At 46.2% G+C, this 23,683-nt stretch overlaps 1 long non-coding RNA gene across 1 annotated transcript; it reads right to left on the bottom strand.

Moving 5' to 3' along the window:
* Nucleotides 1–13,358: 13,358 nt before the first annotated feature.
* Nucleotides 13,359–23,624, bottom strand: LOC134167858 (uncharacterized). The gene is made up of 2 exons (XR_009966305.1): nt 23,427–23,624; nt 13,359–14,195 (listed from the first exon to the last, which is right to left on the bottom strand). It is a non-coding gene; the product is annotated as an uncharacterized LOC134167858 (long non-coding RNA).
* Between the last annotated feature and the right edge of the window lie 59 nt (nt 23,625–23,683).

Here is a 23,683-nt window from a genome sequence, read left to right on the forward strand (position 1 = left end):
TAGCATGCATTGGCATATTTATAGTGATGGAAATTACTATCTAGGCTTGAAGGGAAGTGTATATAAAGTGCTGTAAATGTAGTGTGCGTGTATATGTATATATATATATATATATACCTGGGCATGAAATGCATGTACATGGGGCATTTGGACCTTTACCTGTTTTGGATGAGTGGATGTCACTGTGATCCAGTGAGAAGGGAACTGGACAGGACTTAAATTCAGCAAAGGAGACATGAATTTTCCTACAAGCTTTGTGGAGACAACTTGAGCTGTGGAACATCTTGGGCAAAATCTGTGTAAATCTGTGTGCGTCGTCTTTGCAATCAATGAAATGGGGACATTGTGGTGTGTTCCGCATATAATGAAATCTACAGTGACCAAAACCTTGATGCCAGAGCTAGGAGGCTAAGAATGGGTTTGTGGTAGCTGGCCTTATGGATGAGTAAAGGACACACTCCTCATTCAAAAAGAGGATTAGAAGCTTTTCGTGCCTTTTACTTGCTCTAGCAGGACATTGCTATTGGTGAAGCCTCTGATTAAGAAGCAGCACTTGAGAGATAACAAATTTTCAGTGATTACCATGGGAACCACAAATGATTTCATAAGGGTGGAGAAATTATAAGAAGTTCTAATTGAGAGAGGATAAGGCTTAAAACAGTTTCTATGGAAACCAGAGGTGACATCCAAAAAAAGTGTGTGTACTAATCTGATAGTCTGATTGGCAGGTAATTGGTGCAGTGTTGGAGTGTGGAAGCCTTCGGATGTGAGATGAAGTGTCCATCACACACATATATAAACCACATAGTCTTCTGAAGAGAAGCTGGAGCCTCAAACTCTTTCCCTCCCAGCAGAATATGCTCATCACTCAACTGGAGATTCATTTTCATTCTTGTCTCTGTGCTGAGTGAATCTGGTTTGGATTTTTCTCTTCTGTTTTATTGCAGTGTTGAACAACTTCAACAGAGGTGATGGATGGAGCTGCTCCCTCGCCTTACCCAAAGGGTAGAAGTCATGAGGGTGCTTTTATGGACAGCAGGAGATAGGGTGCTTTTATGGAGAACAGATATGAACTCCAGTGCCCTTCTCAAGCAGAAAAGAGAAATGAACACAAGGCTTGCAGCCTTCAGTAAGCACTCTAAATAGTTGGATGAGATACTTGCCTGTGTTTTCCAGGGCTTCAATTCCTTCCGACTGGCTAATATCCAGCTATGCTCAGTTCACAGAATTCAGAATTTCTGCAGTACACTCACTTGTCAGATCACAGTGGAAAGTCCCAAGAATACAATGTCCTGTGTGACCTGTGGAGGAAACGATAGGCACACAATAAACCAGCTAACCTAGTATTTGTGTCTACTAGACCCATTTGCTTTTAGAGCAAGTGGAAAACTGTTGACAAGTTTTTTTTGGCGGGAAGACACAGGATAAGCAAATCAAATCTTTCCTCTCTTTCATGGGGCTACAGCCCGAGTACATTAAACCCTCCAGCTTGTTGCCTGAGGAAGGAAAATAACATAACACTGTTGTCAGTAAATTAGGTAAGTAACAGGCCTTTGGCCAGCTGCAAGTCCTCAGCAAAACCTTTGCCAGTGACTTGGCAGACACATGCTTTCCCCCAGTAGTATTCTCTGAGCTCACCAAATTCATTTCCCCATTCAGCAGATGTGGACAGAAAAGCCTACCATTTTGAAATAGATCTGAAGTGTTCTGAAAGAAGAGAAGCCTTTCTGTTGGATGACCTAGAAAGCTGGTCTGCGATCTCTGTGTTCAAGCCCTCCCCCCTGTTGCTATCCATAATCGTGCTCTAAATGAAGTATGGCAAAAGTATTAGGAGAAAAAGCATCCCTTAACTTAGTAAATGTGCGCTTGGAGAATTTGCCCATTTTCTGAATTACCAGCGCTAGCACTAGGCTGGAGCCATCTCTAGAACAGCCACACTTCCCACAGGCCAAATTTTAGGCAAATTTGTACCCAGAAAGGTTGCTATATCATAACCCCTGCATGCTCCAGCATAAGCTGGGTTTGAAGAAGAGTACACAAAGGTACTCAGGGAGATGGGGAAGGTTTCTCACTCCACTTTTACTCTGGCCATTTTAGACAAACCTTTGGTCAGGCTTCAATCTGTGTTCTATATAAGACTAAGGTTAGGTGAGACTTACACATAACACGTCTTGCAAAACATTGAAATGTCTGCTTAAGCTGTAACCTTTCAAGGATTTTGTCTTTATGGTGTGATAAAAAGATTGTTTTGCATAGACTGAAGGGTTCAGAGAGGCTATGAGGAAGGTGGTGGCATTCATTTAGAGAAGGCTTTTGGAATAATGCCATATTAATAGCTGTCATACAACTGAAAGGGGTCTCAGGTTTTCACACTTTGCATAACAACATAACCCTGCTGCTCCACAAGGACCAAAAATACAAATCAGATGTTGGAAGAAAAGGATTTGACAACATAAGTGTGAACTTAATCATACCTATTGTCATGGTATGCTCGCATCCTGGTAACTGTATGGACTTGCGCCCCCTCTATCTCAAAAAGGTACAGTAGAACTGAAAGAGACACAGCAAGGGATAACTGTGAGGGATGATTAAAATACTAAGATTCTTTGCCCTCAAAAGGGAACAGCAAAGGAGGAATTTTAAAGAGGGCTTTTAAACCCTAAGTGATATGGAGAAAATGAAAGGGAGTTTTCTTCATGTCCTCTTTCAATACAAGGACTAGGGGTTAATAATGAAACTACCAGGCTGCAGACTGCAGGTTCAGAACAAACAAGAGGATACAGTCCCTTGTGTAACATATAATTAGGCTGTGAAATTTCTTCCCATGGGATTCTGTAGATGCTAAAAGTTTACAAGGGTTCAAGAAATGATCAGGCAGATTTATAGAAGAAAACATCTGCTACAGACTATTAAATACATAGACGTAATGTCTAGGTTGGGAATTCCTGGATGACAATTTACAGAAGCTGGGCAAATATGAATACAGGGTGACTCAGTTCTTTCTCAGGAATCCGCTTCTGGCCAATGTCAGGGATGGCATAATGAGATGGAGGAAATTTGGTCCCCCTGGAAAAGCTGTTGCCTTGTGAAAAGAAGTGCACCTGTACAGGAATCTAGATGTGAGAATGAGAAGCTGAATGTGGAATGTGGAGCAGAAGAAACTAGCACAGGACAGTGACAATCCACTGATGAGATGTGCAGTTCAGGAGTACTAGGTAGGGTCTCAAAGAACTCTTTACTTCTGTTTGAGTTCAAAATCATAACCCTAGATGCGACCTTCAGAATTCTTTGCTACACTGTGAATATGCAGTCCTGTAGATTAAAATTTTGCTGCAATTTTTGGGGCTTGGCTAAAGGCACATTCAAATGCTGATGTTCAAATGATGGGAAGTCCCATGCCTGTTCAATAATGTCACGAACTCCAGGAATAACGAGGATCTTGGTTCAGCTGAAAGGAGTTCACATGTAGATGTTGCCTGATCCATATATCCAATGAAGAAAAATACTAACAAGAAACTCTTTACTATGAGGGTGCTGAGGCACTGGCACAAGTTTCCCAGAGCAGTTGTGGTTGACCCATCCCTGGCAGTGTTCAAGGCCAGGTTGGACGGGGCCTGAAGCAACTTGTTCTAGTGGAAAGTATTTGAACTAGATGAGCTTTAGGGTCCCTTCCAACCCAAACCATTCTGTGATTCTATGTAATCATGGCTGACATAGAACAGGTACATTTAAAATACAAAACCAGACTTGTTTATAGTTTTGTTCTAAACTTATTTATTACTTAGGCATTAATGGCCTAATGATGCCATTATAGATATCTGTGCAGATTTGAGCTAAATTAAAATAACTTAGTGTTTTATACTTTGAAAAAAAAAAAAAAAAGAACATGCATGTTCCCCATAAAAGAGATGATAAATCAAACTTTAAATTAAACACTGCCAGTTCTATTTGTAGGCATGCTGAGAGTTACATGAGAGTGAAGTCAATGTGCATGTTCCTAAAGATTGCTTACAGTCATTTGCTTGCGGAGTTTGCAAATATAATGATTTGCTCATTTGCTGAGTGACAGTTAATATAGTAGCTTGGCTAATATATTAGCCTGCTTTCCTCCAAGCTGTGAGGTAAGGTAACATTAACGGAATATAGGGAACAGGCAGAGTTGGAGGAGTAATTTGCCGTCAATAATTTCTCTAATGAGTGTTACTTTTCTTCTTTTTCTTGCTTTTCTCCTTCTGCCCACAAACTGTCCATGAATAGGCTGTGAATGGGATTTTGTGCTGAACAATTTCTGCCACTGTGTCTCCCTCTATCATGAAACTTATTCTGTGAATGTGTGATTGACAAAGGTCAAGCCGCTTTGACCACACACATATGTTACATGGATTGTTTCTTTTTCATCATTGGATGGCAGGAAATCTCAAAGTAAAGCCTTCTGGAAAAACAGCTGTAAAAACAAATCCCGAGTCTGCCTGCTGATTGATTCACTTATATTTTGCTGCTTTTTAAAGCTTTTCAAAGTGCATGACATGTTCCCTTCCAAAATATGTCATTCAGAAAAATCCCTGGTAGCTCTTCATCTCAAAAGCTGAAGAAACCCATGAGCTCCAGTACAGAAGCATTCAGATCCACCTTTCACACCATTTAGAATACATAGTATTGCATTTGCCTAAGTACCCCGGACAATAAAATTTTCTTACAAATGTATTTTAGAATCAGAGGGTACCATATATTGGAAAGCACCTCTGGAGGTGTCTAATTCAACCTCCTGCTCAAAGCAAGGCTCATTTCAAAGTTAGGTCAGCTTGCTTGAGGTCCTCTCTTCCTGAGTTTGACATATCAAAGGATGGAGATACCACAGCCTCTCTGCATAGCCTGCTCCAGTGCTTACGGATCCTCGCTGTGAAAAATGTTTCCTTGCAAATAGCTGTTATTTCCCCTTCACTGCCATCTGTATCCATTGTTTTTTGTCTTTGCACCACCCTGAGAAGAATCTGGTTCCATTGCTTCTGTAAGCACCCACTGGGAGTTAATAAAGTGTTCAGCTTTAATAATGGCAAATATGAAACACTGGGAGCAGTACTTGTTTGCATAAGGTTATGTCCAGAGGTGAGCTACTTAGAAAATTAATAATTGGGATATTATCCCAGCTTCTAATGGCAAAATTCATCAGCACAGATGTCACTGAGGTAGGGCACATGGAAACATAAAAGCAAAGGAAATAAAAAGAGATGTATTTAATGAATAGGATAGTTTCTATGTCTGTAATGTTCTTCATTACAGCAAAAGTTCTCCTCCCATCCAAAACAACCAGCTTTCACTCCAAACTGCCACTTTTGTGTGTGCATACGGTGCTCACATAACCTGACTCAAATATGCATGACTTTCTACAATTTTCCATTAATTTCATGGCATTAACAGATATAGAACACTACAGGAAAGGAAGAAAAAAACACACCATGTCCCACTGAAACTGCAGTGCATTTGTTCTGTAGGAAATAAATCCACTCCATAAGCCGTGCCATATGCAATGTAATAGCAGAAGAAATTCAGAGCGATTTACACTAGCCACTGCAATGATTGCAATTGCCAAGGAGAATTTTTCAGATGAGATTAGCATAGGCATCGGGGATATACAGTTACAGTCTTACGGCCTTTCCTGGTTCCTTTACTGACTATTGCACACTCTCTACTTGCTGATGATGGAGTCCTGAGGCACAAGGTTTGCTAAACTGGGTTTAGGGCATGTGGATGGTGGTTTTCCATCCCCCTGAAGGTAGTATGAACACCAAGTTTAGCTGCCCAAGGGGCTTCTCTGCTCTCTGTCTTAGCTCCCCTTTCCCACAGTGGGAACAGTAAGACCCCAGTACAGTCATTAATACTGAGATTTGTCTGTGTAGAATTAGCTTTGCTCTTTATGGGGGACACTCAGAAAAGGATACCAAGTCCCTCAGAAGGCATGTTTGGCTCAGTTATTGTTATCAGTATTGAGTTGTTCATTTCTGAAAAGGCAAAGAGTACACCGGTATCAAGTGGCTCATTTTTGCCAAGGCACAGAGTAAAACAACTGTTAAATACCAAAGCCCTTATTCTCCTGTGTGTGCTAACCTAGCCCTTCAAGGAAATTTTCAGCATATGGGTGTCACTAGTCAGACCCATTCTCATTACAGTACAGCTGTTTTAGTGCCTTTCTATAACCCTCGTGGATCTCTCTGAGTCAATACAGCATCTTTAAATGAACTGCTCTATTCAGCTCTTGTATTAGGGCTCTTGTGATAGGTCTCATGGGAGAAAAGGAGATCACAGGCAGAGCAGTGCTGCTTGATGGCTATTCATAGACAGTGGGATTGTGTCAAGACAATCTTGAGGCTGTTTTAAACAGTACCATGAGCACACAAAGGGCCACCACTAAGACCAGGAGGGTATGAAGGTAGGTTAAAACAACCTTGATTCATACCAAATGGCTGTTGTGCTGAATTCAGGCTCCTGGAACACAAATTAAGACAACTTGTGTGATATTGTTGAGTGGTGGCACCAGAACACTTGGTACCGGGTACTTAGAAGTACAGCAGCTGATGTAAGACTCTCTTTTCCAGCTCAATGGTGTCAAATGACATCAGTTAGGTTCAGAGGTAACTAGCATCTACTCTGGCACATGTTAAGTGCTGGGCGCCTACATTGCACTATATGCTGATGTTAAACTATGCTAAAAGAGAAGTTCTGCTGGCAGTCTGGACACTGACTTTAATGAAATAGCTAATTTGATCATTTTAATTATGAGTTGAGGCAAAGCAAGAGCATAAATGTTAAAATATCATTTCAAACCAGTAGAGAGAAAAGTTGACATTTACCTAAAACAAGGACTAGATTGTTGAGAATGAAGGAGAGAGATAATGAGCAAATGCAAAAGAAAATAAGAATGAAAAGGTGAGAAAATCTGAAAGCTGACAAGACATGAGAAGGACATGACCTGGAGGCAGAGATGGCTGGAAAAGCCTTCAAGCAGAGAGAAGATGAGAAGTTTTGTGGAAAGGTTTCATGTACTTCTTTAGTTAGGAAGAGTCTCAGTGCTGGAAAAAGGAGCATCTATTTCCTGCAGTTCTGAAACGAAGCATTGGATATCACATACACGACAATATCTCTGGATTCTCTTCTGAATGGAATTATTTCTTCATTGGTAAAGCTAAATTTGATCAAATTCCCACAGGAAGAGAAGCAGGCATGCAGATTGTCTTTTTTTTTTTTTTTCAAATAAATCTATACTTGCACTGTGAGAGGCTAACAACTCCAATGGGCAAACAACGTTAACAAAAAGGAGGTTTCTAAGAGAGGAAGAAAAACAGGATTACACAACCTTTCTGATAACAGAAGCAGAGCAGAATTACCAAAGCACTGCAATTACAAACTATTCCAGCATCAGAGTACCTCCTCCTACACAGGTTGAGTTCTTCTTTTGCTTTAGCGATTGATTAGGTGTGTGGACTTCACATTAATCATCTAAATTCCTTAAGCAAACTCATGGCACTGCAATTTTTCCATTGGTATCATTGGGGGCCAAAATGCTGCTGCTAGTTTTGATAAGAGGGTATAAGAGTATTTACTGACTTTGCAGGGATGTTAGTCACCCATTGAGTGTTCCTTTAGCACTTGGACGGACATGGTGCAATGGCAAGGCTGACTGCATTTGAAGGTTGATCAACTCCTGCTTTATATACCTTGTGCTAGAGACAGGTTTTCCAAGCTTTTTTGGGCAAATCGTTTCTGTCTTTATCAAGAAAACAAAATCTATGACCTGAATAATTGCAGTTAGCTGTGTCAATGCCTTTGCCCAAAAGCTGAGAGGTCAAAATCACCTTAAGAGCTGGCACTGTGTGCTGTTGTTCCCTAGCCAGGCTTTATATGGGTCTGGGAAAGATGCTGTTAATCAGTATCCTCACCAGGAGATCCTGAATGGCATCTCAGGGAAATACAGAGCTGGAGGAAAGTTTCTTCAGAAGTAATTCATCATGAGAACACATTTCCTCACAAAGGAAATTCCCTGTTTCTAGTAAATTTAGTAGCAATACTGTAAAAAGAGAGTTCTTGCCTCACATTAACAAAATTTGTTCTCACTAATGCAGTAGAGATAAATTCCCCAAGATCTTACAGTCTAGAAGACTGCTTTGATCTTATATTGAAGATATATAGTATCTGACAATTTTAGTGGTTTATTGTCTGTGTAATTAGCTGCAGTAAATGGATTGGGCTGAATTCTCAGCATGTGTAAATTGACATCACTGGCAGCTTTGAAGCTATGCATTATCTTCAGTTTCTGTCAGCTAAATATTTCAGTATCACTTTGACATTATCATGTAGTGGTTTGAAATCTGGTTTGTGTGGGTCTAGCCAGGGAGCAGACAAAGAAACCTGGTCCTCCTTCGTACTAGACAAAGGTACATGGTGAGGCAGATTGCCTCCTGTTCATAGCCTTTGTGTCCACATTGCTTTTGATTGACATTTATGATCTGCAGAGATTTCCTGTGTGCTCCCGGTCCATGCTGTGATTTCTCTAAGATGCAGTTCCCTGTCTGTGTGATGAGGATAGTAATTGAGGACTGAATTTCTCCTCACTCAAGTGATGCAAGGAGAAATCCATTGATGCGAGGCTTTTAGGTAATAAAGTAATGGTGGCTCTGAGCATCACAAATACCTGTGTCTAGTCCTGCAGCGGGATGCACTTTTATATTTATATGGAGATAAGAGCTATGTTTTTCTATCTGCTACCAAACCATTTGACATTCTGTGTTGAAAAAGCACAACACAGGAAAATAAATATCCTAATTACAGTTCCAGAGAAGAATTGTGTGGAAATAAGAAATGGGAAATTGGAAAGTGCTGTTTTAACTTCTGTTGTCATTTGCTTTGCCAAGCTATGGGAAGGTTCTGAAAAATAAAAGTGCTGTTTTGTGGCTCCTGCTCTCCCTCTGTAATCATACCCTCTCTTTTCCTCTAAAGCATCATGACAGCATGTCAGTTAATAGTGTTCTTACACAGAAATAAATTCTTCCTCTGTCCTCATGGCCCTCAGATACAGCTCCAGGTCAAGCTTGGAGCTCCTGTCCCATTCCTTAACCACACGAGTTTTTCTAGAATGGATTTAATGACATATTCATAATAGATGCTTTGGGCTAAATCCTAAATGTCTTTTCATTCATTCTCAATCTCTGCTCATGCAAGCCCCCAGTGAAACCAGCCTGTTCCACCAAACCTAGACTTTGATTTATTAGACCTCAAGACACACAGAGAATCAAGCATCAGCCTGAAATGAGGTTTGGGTTGGGCATCAGGTAATAGGTTCTTCTTCCCATGTGTGAAGAAGCTGAGACCCAGAGGAGTGCAGAGAGTTGCACCATACCGCATGGTCACCCTGTGCACAGCCAGGAACACTGACCTATGGTGGCATCTCATGAAGACCGCCTGGAGCTTTTGGCTTGTGCCATTGCAGAAGTGATTTTTACTGCAGACTTGCATGAGCTGGTGGCACTGGGGGTCAGCAGGACAACTGAATTCAGGAAAGTGAGAATCATGGAAATAGCCATGGACTCAGGACAGAAAGAGGAAGATAAATAGAGCATGAGGACCAGAGTAACTGCGATGTAGGAACAGAAGGTGGACGACGGCAGAGGATGTGATAACAGATGAGGCTGCTTTAAGAAGACTCAACTATTAGTAGTGTATCAGTCTTCTGTTTTACTTAGCACTGTGCTGGAAAGTGTGATGAATTCAGTCTTGTATAGCTTGTGGAAAGGCAGCTCTATGTACATTTGAAATGCAGAAGATGCCAAGATCTGGAGTGGATCTCAGCCCCTGTTTTATCTTGCACACCTGACATTTACTGTTGAAAGAAGCCTGCAGCAGGAAATGGAGTGCGGTTTATTTCACGTTTATATGAAAAGCATTCAATCATATGCCCTGCTGTTCATACAGTTGCTAAGAGGATGAGATTGATAGTAAGTGGTCTTATGAAGCTATCAAGCAGCTTCATATTCAGAGCTCAGATTTCTGCCTTTTCAATCTGCCCAAAACAGGCCTTTTGAGGACTTTCCAATCTGCCCAACAGGATTTTTCAATCTGCCAGAAATTATTACCCCTGCCAAGACATGATCTTCAGGGAAAAGTCCCAACCCCCTTCTTCCCCATCTCCTGTGCCTGACTCAGCAGGCCAAAAATACCACTTGCCATTTTCCCATAGAGTTTTGACCTGTAACTCTTGCCTGTTATTTAATGTGACTTCAGAGCAGGTTCAGCAAGGAGAAGCTCGGCATCACCCTGAGCACACACACTGGAGAACCAGGGCCAGCTCCAGTCACGCTACTTGGCCAACGTTAACCACCAGCTTCTTTGCTGGCTGAGCGACATTGCCCGGGGGTGTGAGGAGGTGTGAACCGTGACTGTCTAGCTATGCTGGCACCATGTCCTAAAAGCAGTGCGGTTATACAGTGAAATCTGTGTGCTGCAATCAGACAGCTTGCTGTGCTGATGGGGAAAATCTACTAAGATTATGCAAAGCTCTGCTCTGCAGGCAGGAGTCTGCAGATAGATGCTTTGCCACTACAGTCCCTGGAAAAAGTATTTTTAAACAGCAATTTTCCCTCCTGAACAGTGTGTCATGAGCAGCCTTTTCAGGAGAATGGTGGGAAAGGTTGTTTGGGAGGTTAAGGTTAATGCCCCTCAGCTATCAGCACACGCAAGGATTCTCCAGTTGCACTTGGGGAGGTTGGGACCAGAAAACCAAGGAGCTGGTAGAGCTCTGGCTCTTTTTGCCCCTCACACCATTGACACGGAGGCAAAAGTCTCTGCAGTGTTTCATTCCATGCAGGAAAAAAGCCTTAGTAACAGTTATGTCTTCATGGCATGACGCCTGCTGGAAATTTGGTTAGGGTCTGAGAGCCCACTTTAGTCTGCCAGTACAGTGCAACTTCACTGAACACAGTGAGCCTTTCCCAATGATCCCCTAGAATTTGAACACTGCATGACAGACTGTTATGTCCCATGGGGAAAGTAAAACACAGGTGCTACCTGTACCCTTCTCTGTTGTCTTCAACAAAAAATGAAACGAGGATCGAGCCAGAATCTCCAGACAGCTGAAGAAGCTGCAGACAAAGCTGAAGTAGACATTGATAAACATTTTCTGCAAGTTTGACGGCATATTTTCTTCACCCGGTGCCAAATGGTTGATTGCACCAACCGTTTCCCTCCTAGCCCCACATCCTCAGCTCTTCATTCCTCCACCCACTTCCTTCTTCAGTCTCCCACACCTTTCCAGTCTGCTTTTTCCTCCCATCTAGGTTAGTTTGCCTGCATGACAACCATCACTGTCATAATCTTTACTCTCTTTGTGCATTCTGCCCCTACCATCGATCATTTCTCTCTTGCACATGTATATTATGAGACATCAGCGGCAGCTTTCCCTAGTCTTGGCTGGTCCTTCAGGATGGTATTACTGAACCTGGCATTACTCTCTAAACTTACTAGTAAGCATAAATTTTCAACTCCTACCTCAGCAACTTCAGTGGGATGTGGATTGTTAAGCAAAGCAACAGGTCTCAGAGTGATGAGAGGTGACACCATGCAGGTATAAAGGCAGCAGCATCATGACAATGCTAAGATGTCATTTTTGATAGCCAAGAGCAACAGAACTACAGAAATTCTCACCCTAGGTACTATTACAACCTTATTCAGTCAATCAGACTGGCCTGCACTGAGCAACCCCCAGGAAAAAATGCTGTCCCAGAGCACTGCTGTATGATATTTAGGATATAGCAACCTGAATTTGGTTCATGCTCTGCCACTAATTCATTTGCTGGGCTTGTAACCATATAACAATGCTGTGCTTCAGAGCAACCATCTGCAAACGGAGTGTAGTCCTTACTGAATCACAGGCATGTTGTGAGGCTTCATCAATCAATTGTGGTTTTAAAAGGATTCTCAACTCCTGGCCCAAAAGTGTAAATCATCATAATTTATGTAATTGTTAGAATTTTTTTATACAAGTCTTCATCCTATTCTTTTCTCCTAACAAATGTACCCTGGGTCAACTCTCAGTGGGTTACTCCTGATTTAAATGTGTATAACAGAGCTGAGAATCAAATCCTTCATCTTCAGCCAGAGGAAGGCTCTTAACACTATAGCCATTTATGAACCCTCTAAAATGGAAGCTTTTTCAAAGCTTTATTTGACTTCAACAGCAGGAAAATATGCACCTCACTTTCCTCAGCATCAATCCTTTTTAAAGCATATTGTGTGTTTACAAGCTGTCTGGAGCACTGAAATTGATTTTAGAGCTGGGCGGTTATTAAAGGTTCATTTTCCCTCCCTCCTCCAGTTTCAAACTAAGTGATAATATGAGGTGGTGAGAAATTCTCTCCATGAGATGGTTCTGCCTTTGCCCTGACTCTTGAGTTTCTCAGCAAAGGTTTTCACTAGAGTATATATCCTGCTTGATCTCTACAAGTAAAACTATAATCTTCCTTTCAAAGAAACAGTTTAGCCTTGTGGGTCTATGCAGGTTGGAATTTATTTTGGAAAATAGCTGTAAGAGACTCTGGCATGGCTAAATGTAATTGGATTAGCTGGGGCTTAAGCTACTGCTATGGTCTTATTTCTATTTCAACACAGTCAGACACAGTAATAACAATATTTAGCATCAATTTCTTAATTACTAGTTAGCCTGACCACTGCCTGGTTTTGGTGAGATAAAGCTGACACTTTCAGCATGCCTGTGGGGAAGAGGGAAGATGCTCTTCCACTTGCTGTACAACAGATTGAGTTGCTTGGCCCTTGTGTGTCCTAGGCAAACTCCAAAGCGGCACCCACAGCTGGAGCATTCAGGAGTTACACTGGAGTGTTCAGGCCTTGGACCACTGGGGCAGGTTTGCAAGAGATGCAAGTGAGGATACACCAGGTGATGTCTGTTGTCATTTGTGAACAATCCAGACTGATATCCAACTGGATAACCTATTTGCCACAGGCTTCTTTATGGTTTTGGTAAATCTCTCTATTCCCTACCCGAAAAATGGTATATGCAGGAGGAAAATGCTGGTTGGAAAAGTTTTTCCATTACTGAGAGGCGGTTGGGTCATAAATGATGAGAAGAGAGGCCAGAAAAAAATATATGCTAGAACAAAATGCACTCTGAAAATTACGGAAGTATCTGAAGGGTGAGTGTATTCATGAGTCCTTAAACAGGGAAAAAAAAATAGAAGGATGTGTGGAAGAGCCCACTCAATCTCTTCCAAATAAAAAGGATATATATACATCAACCATTTAGTCAAAGGAGATAAAAGCTAGGTCCTGCTGCTGAAGCAGTCAACACAGAGAAGTAAGGTAAATCAGCACATTTTATTCAGCCTTATTTTAAATATCACAGACAATATGGAGTCTTTTCTTCTGGACAGGACAATGTCAAATATTCATGATAGCTCCTATCTTCCCTTTACAGTGGCATTCCATTAGTAATAGTTGCAGCTTACTTCACTAGCAAGAAAGCCCCCTAAGCAATTAATTTCCTTCTTTGGCGGTGCTTTTAACAAAACACACGCTTCCACAGGTTCATTCAGAAGTTGTTGCATCAAAACACTGTACCCATTGCTATAGGAAGATGTCTCTCCTAGTGCTCTGTATCTTTGCAGCTCAGTTACCTTTGGTGATGATGGAGGAGGATGTACCAGTACAAGGATCTTCGTTTCTACTTTGCCAGGATTCTCTTTGAAGACTTATTCAGTGGCAGTTTTGGTATGCAAGGTAATGATCTAAAGTATGCATCAAATATTACATTGAGGCATCAGCTGCAGTAAATGCAAAAGTGCCAGTCACACTGTGAGCATTTGGTGATCTAGAAATAGATCTGGAAGTCACACTGGCTCAGGAGACTAAGGCGGAGTCGGCTCAGTAACAAACGCATCAATAATCAACACCTTTGCTGTATTAATTTCTCCAAGGCAGCCTGTTCCTCTATAATGTGCCTTCAAGACGTGCATACATTACTGTCAGCGAGTGATGCTGTCCCCTTAGCTGGTCATGTTTAATGAAAGCGCTGTGCCTATATATAAATTCTGTGTTTGAGTGAAACATCTTCCAAATCCTTCGCAGCAGCTCTGGAAGAGACCTTTGGCTTGCACACTGAGAAGTGAATTCACCCCTTCTGCCATGCACAAGCTCTGCAGAATAAAAATGATACATGGATATAAAAATAGAACAGAAGAGACTATTTCAGTTGGACCAGATGCTCACATTCCTGCCACTTAGGTGGATTTAAGATTTGTGAATTCCCTGTAAAAAGAAATGAGTGTGGGGAAAAATACGAAGCGTAGGTCTGATCCTGTTATTCTTTCTCCCACATGTGAGCTTGCTTCACACAAGCACCCTCTCCCTAAGTCAATGAGACTTTTCGTGCATGTTTTCTGTCACTGCTGATTACTTTCAAGAGGACTGTCATGTTGCAGGAACAAGGCGGATGGAGGCAAGAATTAAAGCACCAGTCCCCCTGTTCTGCCTTCTTCTGCTTAAACACTGCTTGAGGAAGGGAATGCTGTTGACTCATTTGAGACCCTCCTGAGTGTATCCAATAGAGGTTGCTCTCCTTGGAACATCAATGGGGAAAAGATATAAAGAATAAAATGAGAGCTGCAAGGAGAAGGTTCCCTCCTCCATCATTTTCCTGTGCTACTGCTCTAAGGACACTGGTATATTCATCTAGTAACTCAGGCTCAGCTTCCTCTCATGGTCAGCCAGATAAGTCCATAGTCCACGACTATAGAAATGCACATGGCTGGCAGAAGGAAAAGACATGAAGGGAGCCTGTGAAACTAAAGGAAGTTTGGCTCCTTACAATAAAGTCTCTAGTACTTGTGATTCTCTTTTCATCTTGGTAACACACCGATCCAAAGGTCCTCAGAGCTGACAGATACAGCTATGGTAGGCTTTGAGTCAGGCATTTTTAAGCTAAACCGGTTCTTAAAATGGCAATGTTTACCTCCGTGCTGCAGCTGCATTATGAAGGACGGTCTTCATTCATGGTCAGACCATTTCATGAATGAGTTTTGTAGACTTACAGGGAAGAATTTTTTGAGGGACCTCTGGAGAGCTATTCTTAATCCCTGAAATTGCAGTGTTTTTCTTATGCTCTGCCAATCTTGCTGGCTGTTCAAATTATAGAATCCCAGACTGGTTTGGACCGGAAGGGACCTTAAAGACCATCAAGTTCCAGCACCCTGCCATGGGCAGGGACACCCTCCACTAGGACTAGGTTGCTCAAAGCCCCGTCCAATTTGTCCTTGAACACTGCCAGGGATGGAGAACTGCTACAGATCTGAGGCACTCCTCTCATGTAAACAGCATAGCTACAACCACTCCTTCTATGTGACCACCTTCCACAAATAATTGCCTATCGTCACTTAAAAGAATATCCACAGAAAATTTCAACACCCATCAGGTACTGATACGTATCTGTTGCTTTCCTTGGGCATGTGGCCCTGGACAGGACAGTCCCTCACATGGTACCTTCATTGTAGTAATTCAAAGAAATCCCCCAAAGGGATAGAGACACTTTACAGGGCAAAGTGAGCCGGGGTTACACCTCTGCTTTGCTCTGTATGCAGTAAGAGGAGCCTCTTCCTCTTATTGCCATGGCAGACATATGGGGAAGCCACACAGAGCTGTCTTGTTACACCCCTGCATGGGGGACAGTGGCTAAAATATGGGGCCACCTTCTTGAAATTCGAAGTCTCCATGAGTGGCATAGAGAAACTGCAGTTTGCTCCCTCTTGCAGCACAGGCAATGGGGAACATTGAAGGAAGCCTGGTCTGAAGAATTAAATGGGAGTGCTTTTCCTGCTCTGAGTAACAGCTCTGTTGAACTCCTCCTTCAGGGAGGATGAGAATTTTTGCTGAGTATGCAAACATTTTAGCTGTATTCGGGAAGAGAGAGGACAAGTGCTTGGGAGGAGGATCCATCATGGGTCACTAAACAGAACAACTAACTGAGGCTGAGAAAAAACCCTGAATCAAAATAGTCTGAGGTTGGGAGAGTATCTAAGGTGCTGGAAAAAAGAATCACACATACGTGTTCTGTTTGTATTTCTCCCTCAAGTCTGCTACAGCCTCTGTGAGAGAGAGCCTTTTGGGCTAAATGAACCTTGGCCCTGGACAAGAACTGCCTTTCTGACCATCATCATGCCACTGTTTCAAGGGAAATAAAATAGTTTCCTGATAACCTCTGTAGAAAAACAAATAGGTTTATTCATTTTTCTCATATTACATATATATATATTTATGCATGTATTATCAAGCCCTTCTTCTTTCTAGTTTTGTTCACGGGTTTTGGTTATTTTTCTGATTTGGAGGCTTTTTTCCCTTATCTGCTTTGTTGTGAATGCCATGGCTCAGCTGGAAGATGGCTCATGGGTCCAACCTCTTCTTGCACAGAGAGAGGCATTAGATCTCTCTCAAGGAGCACCTCTGGCACGTCAACAGGAGTGACTGGACAGGTCCACAGAAGCGACTCAGGAACCAGTTGAAACTAGCTCTTACCTTCGCTGCAGAGTGAATTCAAGGTAAAATGTGAGAGCTTCTATAATACAACAGCACCCACACGCTCTTACCTTGAACGTGGGAGACTTCTAACTCCTGTTGGCTTTTTGTGGAGAGAGTAGGCGAAACATTGGGTTAGCACAGCTGCCAGGGCAACCACTACACAGCTCAGGGCTATCTTACAACCTGCTTACTCTTGCTCAAGCTAGACTAAACCAAGAGGAGCCAAGACATATGCTGACACTTCGAGTTAACCCTCCTTTTGGTGACTAAACAAGTTGCGCTCCTTCAGTAGCCCCATCTACAACAGAATAAAAGAATTTACTTTTTTTTTTTTAACCTCATGGAGAAAACCTTTGGGCAGAAAAGATCTTTTTAGCCATTTCCATCTATTTTAAAGAGAGAAAAGCTTTTCACTCATCCTTTACCCCTCCAATCCTTTCCACACCAGCTTTACAATGAGGTATTTTCTAGATTCTTCATCCTTACAATTTCCTTTTCTTTCAGTCATGCTATACACCCTGGGTCCCAGTCCTCCACTCAGGCTCACAATGAACTTTCTGCTGCTCGGTGCACGTGTCTCTGTCTCTCTCTTGAGTGATGCCAGCACAGCCTGGCACTGCAGCAGAGCCATTGATCATCCTGTCCAATGTCAATCCTTCTCCCTGAAGTTTGCCTGACTGTTGTTGATGGAAGGATTGAATGACTTCTCTTTAGGCATTATTTGCTCTGTAGTTCAAACAGAGGCTTGCGCCGGTGAGCCTGGATGCGTAAAGACTGGTCCTCAGGTGAGTATTTTCTCAGCAGCAAGGTCAGCAAAAAGGCAGGATGTAGATGCAAATAGATGTTTAAAAACTGAGTGTGATTTTTCTCTGAGCAATGTTGAAACCTTTGCAAGTACACAGAACTACAAATATTTCCTGTTCTACAACCCCAGCAAAATGCAAATACTCAGATTTTTCTCCAGCAAGCACTACATCAATCTGCAGCCTGACACTGCAGCCTGATCAGAGGAAGGCAGCAGCCCCTGTACCATCCATGACAGTCACACTACACTGTGCTCTTAAGTCCCACTGAGACCCCGTCCTTTCTCAGCTGCCCCACTTTTACCCCACACTAACCACCATTTTCCAGCTAAAGGTTAATTACTCCAGGGGATATTTCCATCCAAGCTGCTGCCCGCAGGTTGCAATCCCTGCTTGAGTGCTATTTTTAGCCCAGCTCCTTCGTTGCTATTGATCCCAGTCACCCTCTGTTAATTAGATAGACACAACACACACAGCATTTGCAACTCATTTATCAATTCTGTTCAGCACCTCCCTCCCCTGAGATGTAATTTGGAGCCCTCCTTGAATGATGATATTGATCCTTCCCAGCAACTTTGCTATAGGATTCTCTGTGTTGAAAACTATTTATAGATTCTTCTTCTTCTCCTGCTCTCCCTTGGGGAATCAGAAATGGGCAGCGGGAACCAGACTTCTATTTTTAAGGGGGCGATCAAAACCAGATATTTCCTCTTTTCTTCTTCTTTTCCCCTCCTTTCCCCTGTTGCTGTTATGTACAGGCTTCCCTTGGCAGGCAAGACCTTCCTGCTCCATGTGGTGCTGCAATGATTCTGGTAATGTTTAGGTGATGTGATGCGGAATTTGCCCTGGGTGAAATCTTGTTTGCTGAATTAATGAAATTAATTCCTCCTCCTCCCTGTGTCCAACAGTTTCACAAAGGGCTTTGTGACCTGTTTTGTCTGCTCAGCCTGAGGCACACCTTTCAGAGGGCTTCAATCTCGGAGACTGCCTTCTCAGCCCACGGATTTGGTCCATTTGCAATGCTCTGCAAATCTGTTTCCATCTCAGGAAGGGTATCCAAAGGCCTTGGACAAGTGTAGTCAGGAATGACACAGATGGAGCTGATTTTAAGGCTGGAGGATGACAGTAATGAGCCCCAGGGTCCTAGAATTAGAGAAAGAGCTAAAATGAGGGAACATCACCTGAGGCTCACAGAAGTTGAGTAAGGTTGAAAATCCCAGCTCCTACACAGGAGGAGGCCTACAGCTACCATGTTGACACCAGAAGGGACAGCCCTGTCTCGGGGCATACATGAAAGCAGCCTCAGGCTTCTGTGGTAGCACCTGTGGCTGGAAATCCAGCAGTGAAGTGGGAGAGAGGAGAGCCAAGAGGAGCAGGGCAGGATGCAAGGGATGGCATGGGGCTCACCATGGGCAAAGAGAAGCCATGGGGTCTGCAGCCCCTGCAGCAGGGTGGTGGCTCAGAAGACAATGGTGCTGGTGCCTCTGAGCCACTGGGAATGTGGCACTGTGCGCGTGAACATGGTGCTGTGTGTACCTGTGCTAGGGGAGGTTATGGTGCGGTTGGGGAAGGGGCTGTGTGGTTGTGTGGGATAGGGGTGGTATGCAAAGGGCTGTGGCTGGTTGGGTGGTACATGTATGGCTGTGTGTTATGTGGTGGGCTATGGTGGGTGTGATGCTGTCCTGCGTTTGGACAAGGACTGTGGTAGGATGTGGTGTGTAGGGCTGGGTTTGGGGAGCTGTGATGTGTGGGGCTGTGGTAGGTATGGCCATAGTGGTATGGATCACAGAATCAACTAGGTCGGAAAAGATCTTTTAGATCATCAAGTCCAACCATTACCCAGGCACTGCCAAATCCACCACTAAACCACACCACTAACAGCCTCATCAAAATGGTCTTTGAACACTTCCAGGACGGTGATTCCACCACTGCCCTGGGCAGCCTGTTCCAATGCCTGAGCACCCTCCTCGTGAATAGATGTTTCCTAATGTCCAATTTAAACATCCCCTGGCACAGCCTGAGGCCACGCATACATAAAAGGGATGTATGTGCATGCATGGAGCTGTGGTGTGTGGCCGTGATCTGTGTAGCCCTGGTCTGTGGTGTGTGTAGCTCTGGTGTGTGGGGCTGTAGTTTGTTTAACAGTGGTGTGTGTGGCCATGGTCTATCGTGCATAAGGCCATGGTATGTGTAGCTGCGGGACTGTGGTATGTACGACCGTGGTGTGTGTGGCTGTGGTCTGTGGTGTGTGTAACTGTGGTGTGTGTAACTGGTGTATGTAACTGTGGTGTGTGTAACTGGTGTACATAACTGTGGTGTGTGTAGCTGCAGTGTGTGTAGCCATGGTCTCTGGCGTGTAGCCATGGTCTGTGCTGTGTGTAACTGTGGTGTGTGTAACCATGGTCTCTGGTGTGTGGCCATGCTCTATGATGTGTATCACTGTGGTGTGTGTGGCCATGGTCCATGGTGTGCCCATGGTCTGTGATGTGTGTCACTGCAGTGTGTGCGGCCATGGTCCATGGTGTGTGCCCATGGTCCACTGTGTGTGTCACTGCAGTGTGTGTGCCCATGGTCCATGGTGTGTGTCCATGGTCCACGGTGTGTCAGTGCACTGTGTGTGCCAATGGTCCACGGTGTGTGTCACTGCATTGTGTACGGCCATGGTCCATGGTGTGTGTCCATGGTCTGTGATGTCTGTCACTGCAGTGTGTGTGCCCATGGTCCATGGTGTGCGCCCATGGTCCACTGTGTGTGTCACTGCAGTGTGTGTGCCCATGGTCCATGGTGTGTGCCCATGGTCCACGATGTGTGTCACTGCAGTGTGTGTGCCATGGTCCACGGTGTGTGTCACTGCTGTGTGTGTGTGCCATGGTCCATGATGTGTGTCACTGCTGTGTGTGTGCCATGGTCCACGGTGTGTGTCACTGCTGTGTGTGTGCCCATGGTCCATGGTGTGTGTCACTGCTGTGTGTGTGCCATGGTCCACGGTGTGTGTCACTGCAGTGTGTGTGCCATGGTCCATGGTGTGTGTCACTGCTGTGTGTGTGCCATGGTCCACGGTGTGTCACTGCAGTGTGTGTGCCATGGTCCTGTCACTGCAGTGTGTGTGCCATGGTCCATGGTGTGTGTCACTGCAGTGCTTGTGCCATGGTCCATGGTGTGTGTCACTGCAGTGTGTGTGCCATGGTCCACGGTGTGTGTCAGTGCAGTGCGTGTGCCCATGGTCCATGGTGTGTGTCACTGCTGTGTGTGTGCCATGGTCCACGGTGTGTGTCACTGCAGTGTGTGTGCCCATGGTCCACGATGTGTGTCACTGCAGTGCTTGTGCATGGTCCATGGTCTGTGTCACTGCAGTGCTTGTGCCATGGTCCATGGTGTGTGTCACTGCTGTGTGTGTGCCATGGTCCATGGTGTGTGTCACTGCAGTGTGTGTGCCATGGTCCATGGTGTGTGTCACTGCAGTGTGTGTGCCATGGTCCACGGTGTGTGTCACTGCAGTGTGTGTGCCATGGTCCATGGTGTGTGTCACTGCAGTGTGTGTGCCATGGTCCATGGTGTGTCACTGCAGTGTGTGTGCCATGGTCCATGGTGTGTGTCACTGCAGTGTGTGTGCCATGGTCCATGGTGTGTGTCACTGCAGTGTGTGTGCCATGGTCCATGGTGTGTGTCACTGCAGTGTGTGTGCCATGGTCCATGGTGTGTCACTGCTGTGTGTGTGCCCATGGTCCACGATGTGTGTCACTGCAGTGTGTGTGCCCATGGTCCATGATGTGTGTCACTGCTGTGTGTGTGCCATGGTCCATGGTGTGTCACTGCAGTGTGTGTGCCATGGTCCATGGTGTGTCACTGCAGTGTGTGTGCCATGGTCCATGGTGTGTGTCACTGCAGTGTGTGTGCCATGGTCCATGGTGTGTGTCACTGCAGTGTGTGTGCCATGGTCCATGGTGTGTGTCACTGCTGTGTGTGTGCCATGGTCCATGGTGTGTGTCACTGCAGTGCTTGTGCATGGTCCATGGTGTGTGTCACTGCAGTGTGTGTGCCATGGTCCATGGTGTGTCACTGCAGTGTGTGTGCCATGGTCCACGGTGTGTCACTGCTGTGTGTGTGCCATGGTCCACGATGTGTGTCACTGCAGTGTGTGTGCCATGGTCCACGGTGTGTGTCACTGCAGTGTGTGTGCCATGGTCCATGGTGTGTGTCACTGCAGTGCTTGTGCATGGTCCATGGTCTGTGTCACTGCAGTGTGTGTGCCATGGTCCATGGTGTGTCACTGCTGTGTGTGTGCCATGGTCCATGGTGTGTCACTGCTGTTTGTGTGCCATGGTCCATGGTGTGTGTCACTGCAGTGTGTGTGCCATGGTCCATGGTGTGTGTCACTGCTGTGTGTGTGCCATGGTCCACGATGTGTGTCACTGCAGTGTGTGTGCCATGGTCCATGGTGTGTCACTGCAGTGTGTGTGCCATGGTCCACGGTGTGTGTCACTGCAGTGTGTGTGCCATGGTCCACGGTGTGTGTCACTGCTGTTTGTGTGCCACGGTCCATGGTGTGTCACTGCAGTGTGTGTGCCATGGTCCACGGTGTGTGTCACTGCAGTGTGTGTGCCATGGTCCATGGTGTGTGTCACTGCAGTGTGTGTGCCATGGTCCACGGTGTGTGTCACTGCAGTGTGTGTGCCATGGTCCATGGTGTGTGTCACTGCAGTGTGTGTGCCATGGTCCATGGTGTGTGTCACTGCAGTGTGTGTGCCATGGTCCATGGTGTGTCACTGCAGTGTGTGTGCCCATGGTCCATGATGTGTGTCACTGCAGTGTGTGTGCCATGGTCCATGGTGTGTGTCACTGCTGTGTGTGTGCCATGGTCCATGGTGTGTGTCACTGCAGTGTGTGTGCCATGGTCCATGATGTGTGTCACTGCAGTGTGTGTGCCCATGGTCCATGGTGTGTCACTGCAGTGTGTGTGCCATGGTCCATGGTGTGTGTCACTGCAGTGTGTGTGCCATGGTCCATGATGGGTGTCACTGCAGTGTGTGTGCCATGGTCCATGGTGTGTCACTGCTGTGTGTGTGGCCGTGCTCTGCGCTGCCTTCGGTCGATCCCCGCACGGTGCCGCGGTGCCTCTTCCCGCGGGCGCTCCCTGAGGTGCATCCCCGCCCCGTCCCCGCCGCTCCCGCACCCGTCCCGTTGCTCCGCTCCGCTCCGTCCCTGCGGAGCCGCCACGATCCCGCCCCGCCGCCGCCCGGCCCCGCTCCTCGGCCGGGGCGTGGCCAAGCAGGGGGGAGGCGGGAAAGCGCCGCGCCGGGGCCGCTCCGCGGCTTCTCCCAGGCAGGGCGGCGCCGACGGGGTTAACGCGGTCCCCGCGGCGGCCGGGGCAGCTCCCGCCTCCCGCACCGGAGCGCACACGCACACACACACACACACACACACACACACACGCACACACACACACAGACACGGGCAGGCGATGACCGAGGGGCGCGGGCTCGGTTCTCCCCGAGATGATGTCAAGAGCTCGGGAGGAGGAGGAGGAGGAGGACGGCCGCTCTTTTTCTTAACGGCTTTGTTCTAAAACCATCCGAAATAAAGCAGCCCCAGCCCCGCGCGCCGGGGGAGCAGCCGCGAAAGTACCTTTTTTTTTGCCTTCTTTTGGTTTTTTCTTTCCTTTTTCCCCCTATTTTTTCCTCCTCATCCCTGCCTTTGTGTCCGCCTGGGGCCGAGCCCCTTCCTCGCTCTCTCCCCGGGGAAGCCGCCGGCTTTTTTTCTCCTTTCCTTCCCCGCAGCCCGAAGCCGGAGGCAGCGCCCGCTCCACCGCTGCCCCGGGCAGGTGCCTCGGCGGCCGCCGGCTCCTCGCTGCCCTCTCGCATCCCCATCACCCGCCCGCCGGCCGGGGCGGCTCCGCGCCGCTCCTCCCGCGGGGCGCTGGCTCCCCGCCGCCAGGGCCACGCCGGCGGCCCGGCTCTCCCGCCTCCCGCCGGAGCGGCGGCGCGGCCGATCGCGCCCGGGGATGCTGTCCCCAACTCCCCGCCCGCCGCCTGACACCGCCGCCGCCGCCCTCACCGCACCGGACACCGCTCCGCTGCCCGCACCGCGGCCACCTGCAGCAGCCCGGCTCCCCGCCGCACGCCTCGCCCCGCGGCGGAAGGAATAAAGCGCTCAGCCCGTCCCGACCCGCCCGGCCGGCGCTCCCCCGAGGCAGCCGGGACCGGGGCGGGTCGGGGCCCCTGCGGGCCACCCCCGACGGACGGAGCCCGGGCTCCCACCGCCCCTCATCCCTCTGCGCGGCCCCCCGCGGATGGGCGGGCTGCCGCCGCCCG

This window comes from Pezoporus occidentalis, unplaced genomic scaffold (assembly GCF_034315485.1).
Source record: "Pezoporus occidentalis ecotype Australia unplaced genomic scaffold, CSIRO_AGI_Poc_V1 ctg3, whole genome shotgun sequence".
Classification (NCBI taxonomy): Eukaryota; Metazoa; Chordata; class Aves; order Psittaciformes; family Psittacidae; genus Pezoporus; species Pezoporus occidentalis.